This window comes from Zalophus californianus, chromosome 5, assembly GCF_009762305.2.
Source record: "Zalophus californianus isolate mZalCal1 chromosome 5, mZalCal1.pri.v2, whole genome shotgun sequence".
NCBI classification, from domain to species: Eukaryota; Metazoa; Chordata; class Mammalia; order Carnivora; family Otariidae; genus Zalophus; species Zalophus californianus.
In genome coordinates this window covers 143,823,193-143,833,122 of record NC_045599.1, presented here as the reverse complement: position 1 = coordinate 143,833,122, position 9,930 = coordinate 143,823,193, and the positions used below count along the sequence as shown (strand labels likewise).

The 9,930-nt window shown below is 35.6% G+C and overlaps 1 non-coding gene across 1 annotated transcript; it reads left to right on the top strand.

Annotated features, from left to right (window-relative positions):
* The first annotated feature begins 877 nt into the window (after positions 1 to 877).
* Positions 878 to 950, top strand: TRNAQ-CUG. Its single transcript has one exon. It is a non-coding gene; the product is annotated as a tRNA-Gln (tRNA).
* Positions 951 to 9,930: the final 8,980 nt, after the last annotated feature.

Below are 9,930 nucleotides of genomic sequence, written 5' to 3'. Positions count from 1 at the left end.
TTCCTGGTGGCAGTGGGGGAGGCATGGTCCAGAAAAAAGGTGCATCTCCTAACTGATGAGCCCCCTTTCAAGAGATTTCTCTCAAACTCCCAGGCAAAGCCTTGCAAGTACATGTCACCGGGCACTGCTAGTTGAAGATATCTTAGAAAATCGTCTTTAAGTTGTATATCATGCTGTTCCAAATAAAATGAGGGTTCTGTTGCTATAAAGAAAGGGGAACAGGGATACTGGGATGACACATTTAGGGAAAGCAAGCAAAGTACTGTGATGTGTGTTCATGGAATGGTAGTTTGGGTGAAGAAATTCAGGTGTTTACCAAAGAGGAGAGAAATTTACCATGCTCTGATATATGCTTGGAAGTGTAGTGTATAAAACCATCAGACCTGTCTGTTCAGATATGGGACACAAGGAAAACAGGCAACCTTCAGTTCACAATGTGGAACCTTGTAATGAAGAGTCCAGAAAATAGGGACACTACTGTAGAAACACGTCAGACACATGTCAGTGTATTCAACTGTGAGGGGGAAGATTAAATTAGAAGTCTCTTCTGATCTCTTGTATGTATCATTTTTTTATTTACTATAGAAGTGTAAGATTAGTGCCTGGCTTGAGAATAGTGGACGTGCAATTTTCCTAATGGTTGATTCTTCTTCTAGACACATCTCACTAAGATTTGTACTGAGTCATTTCTAATGATCTCTTATCAATAGTCTAAGGCTATACAGAAGAACTCTATTTTCTATGGAAATATGGAGGATAAATGTACTACTAGTGTCCACTGAAAATCTAATGAACATGAAAGAGATTATTCCAGTGACTTTAATTTCTGCTATACAAATCCCTTCACCTGTTATTTAAAGATCATTATTAAAGGGACACCTGGCTGGCTCAGTTGGTAGAGCATGTGACTCTGGATCTCAGGGTTGTAAGTTCGATCCCTACATTGGGTGTAGAGACTACTTTAAAAAAGTATATATATATGTGTGTATATATATATATATATATATACACACACATACATATATATGATTTTTATTAAAATACCCTATTTCTATAAAGTGAAAATTATCTCCATTTTATATTGATGTTTATTTATATTGCTTTGATATTAATTTTTCAGAAAAGAGAAAGCAATCAAAGCTTCCTGAATATTCTACAATTTATTGATACATGAATTCAGTCACTAACCATATTTTATGCATTTAAATATTTCAAGGCCCTACATTAGTCCTGTATCATCTTTACTAGAACATTCATGATTATTCAAAAGTGTGTGCTATCTATGCCTAATAGCAAATGTACCAAACTTCTCAGTATACTTTCTAGAAGAACAAATATCTCAATAATTTCAAAATACATACTTATTTTTCAGAAATAAGAACACATCATTATGAACAACTTAAACAACTTTAAAAATCAACAGTATTTTGAAACATAAAATGCACCTTAAAATGCAAAAAACAAAGACAAAGACAAACTGTATGATATCACCTGTATGTGGAAACTAAAAAAGCCAAACTCATAGAAACGGAGAGCAAAGTGGTGGTTACCAGGGAGTGGGGGGTGCAATGGGGGAAAAGGAAAGAGATCTCTTTCTGGAAGAATTCTGGAAGAATACAAACTTCCAGTTTTAAGATGAGTAAGTTCTGGGCATCTAATGTCCAGCTGGTGTTTATACTTAATAATCCTGTATTATATACTTTAGAGTCGCTGAGAAAGTAGATCTCAAACATTCTCACCACAAAACAGAAATGGAAATTATGTGAGGAGAGGCAGGTGTTAGCTAAAGCTATGGTGGTAACAATTTTATAACATATAAGTGTATCGAATCAACACATGGTTCACCTTAAGCTTGTATAATGTTAAATGTCAATTATATATCAGTAAAGCTTGGAGGGGGGAAGCAAAACCAAGTTGAATCAATACTTCTTACAGACTTTGCGGAACATGTCAAATCTTTAATTTCATAAGCATATATGACCATGGTCTAAAATATTTTATTTCAACTCTGTTTACATTAGGAAATTGTAGTTGATATCTCCACTAGTCATCACATTATTCCCCCACAGAAACTGAATTATAAAGAAAATGTTAACAATGCCTTCTTTTCCATACAATTGAAATTGTTTTTGATTTTCATCTCTTCAGCAGTTTCTTTTTTCACAACCAGCCTCCTATGAACTATATTTCATATTTATCCCTTTTACTTCTACTTGCTTCTTCCATTGGAATTTTATTGTCTGTTTGTTTTTTAACCTAAGGATGACCACATAAAGAGAGATGTATTTTATTGAATTTATGTTTGGAGTGGCTAAGAGACTGCCAGAAATTCTGGAGGAATGATAATTTGGAATATGCAATGATATACTGCTTTTGCATAATAAAGAAGGAAATTCAACCCACCCTACACTTTTCGACATAATGCATATTAAAGAAAATTTTGTTTTATAAGTTTTCAAAAACAGCGACTACATACAGAAGACGCAAAATCTAGGAGAAAGAAATACTGGTCCCAAGTCAAAACCAAATCAACAATATAACATAGAAAGCTACTTTTACACAAAATTCACAGTAAGAGACTTTAAAAATATTCCTCTATCTCCAGAATTTTGTTTCATCGTGTCCCCTGTGGACCCAGTGATGTATACTGCGATTCCTTCACAATGACATGGAAAAAACACAAGGTTGTCTCTCTTATTCTCTGCCATAAATATTAAAATTGGAAGGGTACCTGGGTTCTAAGGCATTACCATTTTTTTGAAAGATGTAATTTAAAAGTGTTGAACACACTGCTTAATCTTCCTTTAACCAAGCCTAATCGTATTGTCTGTCTTTTCCTTACCCTAAATTATGGTTTTTGTAAAATTCCATCAAAAATTAAAAGCTATCTTGTACTAAAACAACTGAATTATAATAATGCTTTAGGATATAATAAGAATCCCAAAAAGCACTGAACAATAAGTTAAGTTAAAATATTTCCCTGAAATCAAAAGGGATTTTTTAAACATCACAAACTTCTGGCCAACTGTGTATCTTACAATAGGGGTCTTAATAAGAAAATGCTTCACTACAGCCTAAGAATCCTACAAAACAGCTCAGATTAGAACTTTGAGTTATTCTTACTGCAAAACACAGATTTAACAAACTATGACTTCAGAAACATCTGACTACAATAAAATTTAATGTCAAAAGAGTAGATGTTATACGCCACTTGAAAATTTCTTATTATGTTCGAAAACAAAATATACACTTAAGTGTTCCTAGAAATGATGCAAGTACAATTGTTCCTTCACTATTTGGAGTTTGCTTTTTTCCCACCTTAATCTGAATCAATCTGAATCAATCTGGAAAGAAAAAGTTAAAATTCATGGTGATTGGTATAGTGCTAATGTAACATTTGGACTGATAAACAGAATGTAGACTTTCCTGAGGTCCTCTTCTATAGGGGTTTAGTTTATCTTCTTTTCAATCTCTGTGTAAATATCCTTTGGTTCCAATTACATAAGCGTCCTCATTAGGACAGTTATTATGGGCTCAACTGTGTTCTTCCCAGATTCATATATTGAAGCCCTAAACCCCAGCACCACAGAATGTCACTAAGATAGGGTTTTAAAGAGGTAGTTAAGGTTAAATAAGGTCATTGGAGTGGGACCTAATGCAATTTGACAGATGTCCTTATAAGAGGAAATTGGGATACAGATACATACAGAGGGAAGAGAATTTGAAAATATAGGGAAAAGACAGCAAAGAGAGAAGCCTCAGAAGAAACAACTCTGTGGATGCTTTAACCTTACATTTCCAGCCTCCAGAACCATGAGAAAATGAACCTCTGTTGTTGAAGCTACCCACTCTGTGATATTTTGTTGCCGCAGCCCTAGAGAACTAATACAACATTGTTTAAGTGGATCTGATAAAAATAATCTTTTAATCATAATAGGGAATTGATAGTGTTATTCTTATATATTTTGTTAATAGATTTGCTTATATAGGACATCCATATATTCATGAAACACACTGCAATTTGTCTTTTATTGTATGATACATTCAAGGTTCTGCTGAGTTCTTTTAAGGAATATATTACTATGGATTTTTCATAATGATAGTCTGACTGAAAAAATATTAGGCTATTCCAAATATTAGGCCTCCTTCCCTGTCTTGATGAGAAAATCTAAAAATTATATTTAGCTCACTTGTAAATATGAATTAAAGATCTGTTTATGATATATAATTAATTGATATATGTACACATTGAAATTAAGGTATACAAAATAATGCATTCATTTAGAAATATTTTCTACCCTCACAGTTTGTATTTAGTTAGACAGTTAATACCTATTAATCAGTATTCAAACTTGCCAAATGCATCCTTACCCTGACATGCTGATAGCACTCTGCTAGAGCCTACTTTTTAGATAACTGTTAAAATCCAAATATGATGCTGTCACTAGAAGTTGCATACAAAACCATGAGGTTTGGGCGCCTGGGTGGCTCAGTTGGTTAAGCAACTGCCTTCAGCTCAGGTCATGATCCTGGAGTCCTGGGATCGAGTCCCACATCAGGTTCCCGGCTCAGCGGGGAGCCTGCTTCTCCCTCTGACCCTCTCCGCTCTCATGCTGTTTCTCTCTCTCTGTCTTTCAAATAAATAAATAAAATCTTTAAAAAACAAAACCATGAGGTTAGAGTTGATTGTGCTGCTCAGATCTTCCATATCTTTAGTGGTGTTTTTTCTTATTTTCTTATCATTTCCTGAGAGGCACTTCTCTCTTAAAAAGCTACTACAATCGTTGTGGAATTATCTATTTTTTTTAATGTTACTCCTTAATATTTATTATATAGATATATACTTAGATTTAATATAATATAGCTCTAGCTATATTTATGTATAGACATATAAGATTAAATATGATATATAGAGAGATACATATAATATATGGATATAACCCTTGAATTCCATCAGTTTTTACTTATTTGAAGCTTTAATATTAGGCACATACTCATTTAGAAGATCTGCTTTAGTTCTCTATTGTTGTGTAAGACGTTACCATGAAATTATGAACTTGAAACTGTTTACCAGTTTATAGTTCTGTATCAGAAGCTCAGCATTGTGTGGCTTAGTTTCTCTAGTAAGAATATTTCAAGGCTGAAACCAAGGTGTCAGCCAGACTGCGTTTTTATCTGCGGGCTCTAGGGAAACATCCTTCCCAGATTATTCTGGGTTTTGACAGAATTCATTTCCTTGAAGCTGAGGTCCTTGTTTGCATGCTTACCGCCAGGTGGGGCTGCCATCAGACTTTAGAGGCCACCCACATGACTCGACGTATAGCAGGTACACACAGTTTAGGACCCATTATTGCACATTCCTGCGCAAATCTATAAGGGAGGCAGTGTTGCTTGTAATAGCAGTAGATCTGGGAAAACAGGTGCCTGGACAACTGGATAAGAAGTGTGGCAGGAGACATGCACTGGACAGAAGAAACAATGACACCAGTGGTCTACAGCAATATTGTTCAATCTGAAAGTCATACTGTTGAACAGAAAATACAAGACACAGACAGGGATTCACAGCATAAAACTACAGAGAAATGAAAAATAGCTATATATTTAAATTAACTTCATGTTGGGAAAGCAGTTAGCTTACAAAGAAAAATAAAATGCGGGCACCTGCGTGGCACAGTTGGTTAAGCAACAGCCTTCGGCTCAGGTCATGATCCTGGAGTCCCGCGATGGAGTCCCGCATCAGGTTCCCTGCTCACCAGGGAGTCTGCTTCTCCCTCTGATCTTTCCCCCTCTCATGCTCTCTCTCTCTCTTCATTGTCTCTCTCAAATAAATAAATAAAATCTTTAAAAAGAAAAAGAAAATGCAACTTTCACTTAACACCATAGAAAAATAAGAACTTCCTAATTTTTGTCAAGCATTGAGTGTATTTGCCAATGGGGAAAATATTTGAATTTTATATTGCAAATAATTAATTTCTCTAATAAACAAAGGGAACCTACAAGCTGAAGAGAAAAATATCCAAAAACCAATGGAAAAAGTAAGCAAAAGATACTGAGAGCGTTCACAGAAAAGGAAAAATAAAAGGCTCAAAATCCTATAAAATATTTTGAACTTTGCCTATAAAAAGATAAATCAAATTCAAAAGAAAAAGAAAAAGAAAAACATGATACCTTTCTCTTTTTAAGATAACCTAGAAGGAGCTGTTTAAAAAAATCAACAGTCTTTTGAAAAGAAACCCAGTGAACTTTTGCCCATTTCGGTCTCTCACAATTTATCTTGGCACAAAGAATGATTTATAAGTAGAATTGGCACTTTTTTGTAAAGGGGCTGATAGTATTTTATTCGTGTTGCGGCTCTACAACTGTGCTGTGGTAATGTGAAAGGAGCCAGAGACGATACATAAACAACTAAGCGTGACTGTTTGCCAATAAAACTTTATTCACAAAAAGCAGGTAGCAGGTGGGATTTAGCCTATAGGCCATACTTTGCAGACCCCTATTCTATGGCATGTTCCTAGAGCCTATTACTAAACAGTGTCTTAAAGTTATGGCTGCACTGGGTCACCAAGCTGTTGTATATGATAAATTAACTATTTAGAACATTCTTACTGGCATCACTCACCATAATTTGGTACATCTCTGCTCAAAACACTAGAGTAACTCCAGTGACCATATTGGATGCAAAAAAGTCAATCACTTCAGTCATATAACAAGAATCATGTTATCCCTGGAATTACTTTACATGAAAATAGATATAATTAGGTTTCAATTAAATGAATGAATCTTGTGCAATTCTTAGATATTTTATTCAATTATTTATTTAGTTAATTGTGACTAAGTCTTTCTCATTTATTGTTATTCCTCAACCTTTTGTAAAACCTCTCTTCAATCTATAGCCCAACTTTTTTTTTTTTTTTTTTTGAGAGAGAGAGCGAGAGCATGAGCCGGGTGAGGGGCAGAGGGAGAGGGAGAGGGACAAGCAGACTCCCCAATGAGCAGGGAAGGAAAGGAAAACATGAGTAGGGAAACAATGATATATAATTACCAAAAATCAAAACACTGTAGAGTGGTGATGAAAGGTAGCTTTATTTATTTGTCTTATGAATTTCTACATGACTGATATTTTCAATAATTATTTTACATTTAAAATTTAAATTGTTTCAACTCTCAAAATCCTGTGATGATATTTTTCTAATTAAAAGCTAATTCATGGGGCACCTGAGTGGATCAGTTGGTTAAACATCTGCCTTTGGCTCAGGTCATGATCTCAGGATCCTGGGATTGAGCCCCACCTAGGGCTCTCAGTGGGGAATCTGCTTCTTCTTCATCCTCTGCCGTTCCCCCCATCCCTGACTTGTGCACATGCTCTCTCTCTCTCTCTCAAATAAATAAATTAAATCTTTTTGTTTGTTTGTTTTAAGCCAACTCAGTGCTGTAAGGAGAATAATAAATAACTCAGGACGTGAGCCAATAATACAGCTGATAAGATTGGCATGCCCTGGTTCTCCTCACAGTGATTTCTAATTGATCCCTGAGTCCTGCAGATCTGGTTGACCTTCTGCCTTACCTGAATGAGATTGAGAGCAACCAACAGGACTCCTGGTGAATAAACTGTACTCCATCCAGTTCAAGATAACAAAGTTCTGAATATAATTTCTTTGAAGAAAAGTTTTGATTGAAAAAAAAAATGCTTGACATTCTTGTCATCTAAATATCTGGCCTGGCCAGTGTCAAAGAGAATCAGTCCCTGCCTCTGTGACTGTGTAAGAAAACGCCATTTTTTGTTCCATTCTGCTGGCTGGTTTTCCATAAAGTTAAAGGAGCATAATCGCAGCTTGCTTGTTTTATTGATTTTACAACCTTGAAGGTGTTTTTAATCTGGGAAAAAGTAAACCTTTATTAACAGATTGTCACTTTCACAGCAGATAATTCTAAGTTACAAGGTTTCACTGGGAAAGGAAAACATCTTTTTCCAATAATTTGGAGTGGTTAAGTGTTATTTATTTAGCCTGCTGAGTTTTAATTTTCTAAAAGTATACATTTAGGAATTTCATTTATTTACATTATGTAATATTTTAGAAGTTATTTATTTGAAATTAGTGCTCATTGAAGAAAAAAAGAACAAAAGATGCCTTTCACCTTAATGCAACAAGACAAGGAGCAACTAAAATAGAAAATTTTTTTACAAGGCAGGGTTACGTAAATAAAGGATGCATTAAAAGTGTAATTTCAAAGGTCTGAGTCAATTAATCCTTTCTGATTTCAGTATGTTATAAAACACTAGGGATCTAAATAAGAAAGACTTCTCTGATTCTACCTTTGTTTTCTACTACCTTAACCAGGTGCCTGTCTGATTTAGAGCAGACATTTCTTGGTTCCCAGGTAACATGACTCATTGACGGTCTGCTCCTACATTTGAATGTGACTGGATGGAAAAGTAATAAAAATCAGCTGGGCTTTAGCGAGATTGATTCAGGAAAAAATGAAGTATTTTCTTCTTCTTCTTGGAAAGAGAATACCTCCTAAAGAGGCTGAAATTCACACCTGTGGTCATACCTAGTTTAAGATAGCTAAACAGTTGTTTTTAATAATTCTCTGTAACCTAGAAATTTGGAAAATAAGATCAGAATTATAGAATTTGATCCTGAACAGCTGTCTAGGTATCCCAAATCATAGTTGGTAATAGGAGGAGAGAATTTCAGGCTCACTCCATCGTGTAAATGAAATTTAATCTAAAACTGTGTTTGGAAGGCAACTTTTTGAAAATGTAAAACCGATATATTTATTTCTATTCATTGAGAACCAGGTACTTGGGCAGCCATTCCACATTATACACCAGGGAGAGGAGTAGAGAAAATGTCTCTTTGCAGATGTGGAAGATACAACACGACAAAGCAAGAGAGAACATGGTACCAGGGACATAATCACAGTGGCACAAAAGCAGGTGTACATGCCAGCAAAGCTCTTCAAGCTGTGGTCTGAGACGGTGTAGGTGATCAGGTTGGAAGGAAAACAAAAAATGGAGATGAGAGCCTGAGAGTCCCCCATTCTCTTTCTCTCACTCCCTGGTGCACTTTTCTGTTTTCTGTCCACCCAAAACAACTATAGGAAGTCAAAGTGGCCAGTACCCTGGACTAGTTTAACAGAAGGTGGTCCTGACTTGGACTTCTAGGAATTTTCCTTGGGTTCCATGTGAATAGGAAGACATTCAGGAGCCGCCCTCCCCCACCGCCTGTTAAAGGAACCTAAAGGTTGCTGATGATGCTGACTGCCCAGCTTACCAGGGAGACCACCATGCTGTATTTGAGTGGTCCCATAGCTCAGGCAGCAAGACCAGAACTTAGGAACATGTCCATGTCCAGTAATGCTAACTGTTACCTTGACGAGCCACAGATGGGGAGAAGAAATCCAAAATGGAGCCATCCGAACAAGACTGAGTAAATTAGTGGAACGGGCCGAGTTTACTGAACTAGATATTTGCTGTTCCACATCTAGCAGAATGGGAATGTGAGATGCCGGAGAGATAAGTAATTGGACATTGAAAGTGACATCTCTTTGTGTGAGTAGAGTGTGTATATTGGTCATCACAATTGCTACAATTGCTTTTAAAGGAAATGCTGTTTTGTAATGTTCCTGGGAATAAAATTACAAATTCTAGACAATCTGTGTGCCATTTGAGGACACGATACAGTTAATGAAGTTCAGACAAATTTAAATAATTTTAATTACTAATTCAAAATAAAATACGTGGATGAGAACTTTAATATTCTGTCTGACAAATCTTTGTTGTGCATCAGCTCAAAGAGCCTACAAGGCCACTAACATTTTTACTAACAGAAAAAGGTCAGTTCTTTGAGATATTTTAAAATAAGATTGAAAGAAAAAGTTCTTTGTTGTGTCTTAATGTTCTTGGACTGTATTTTCTTTTAACCA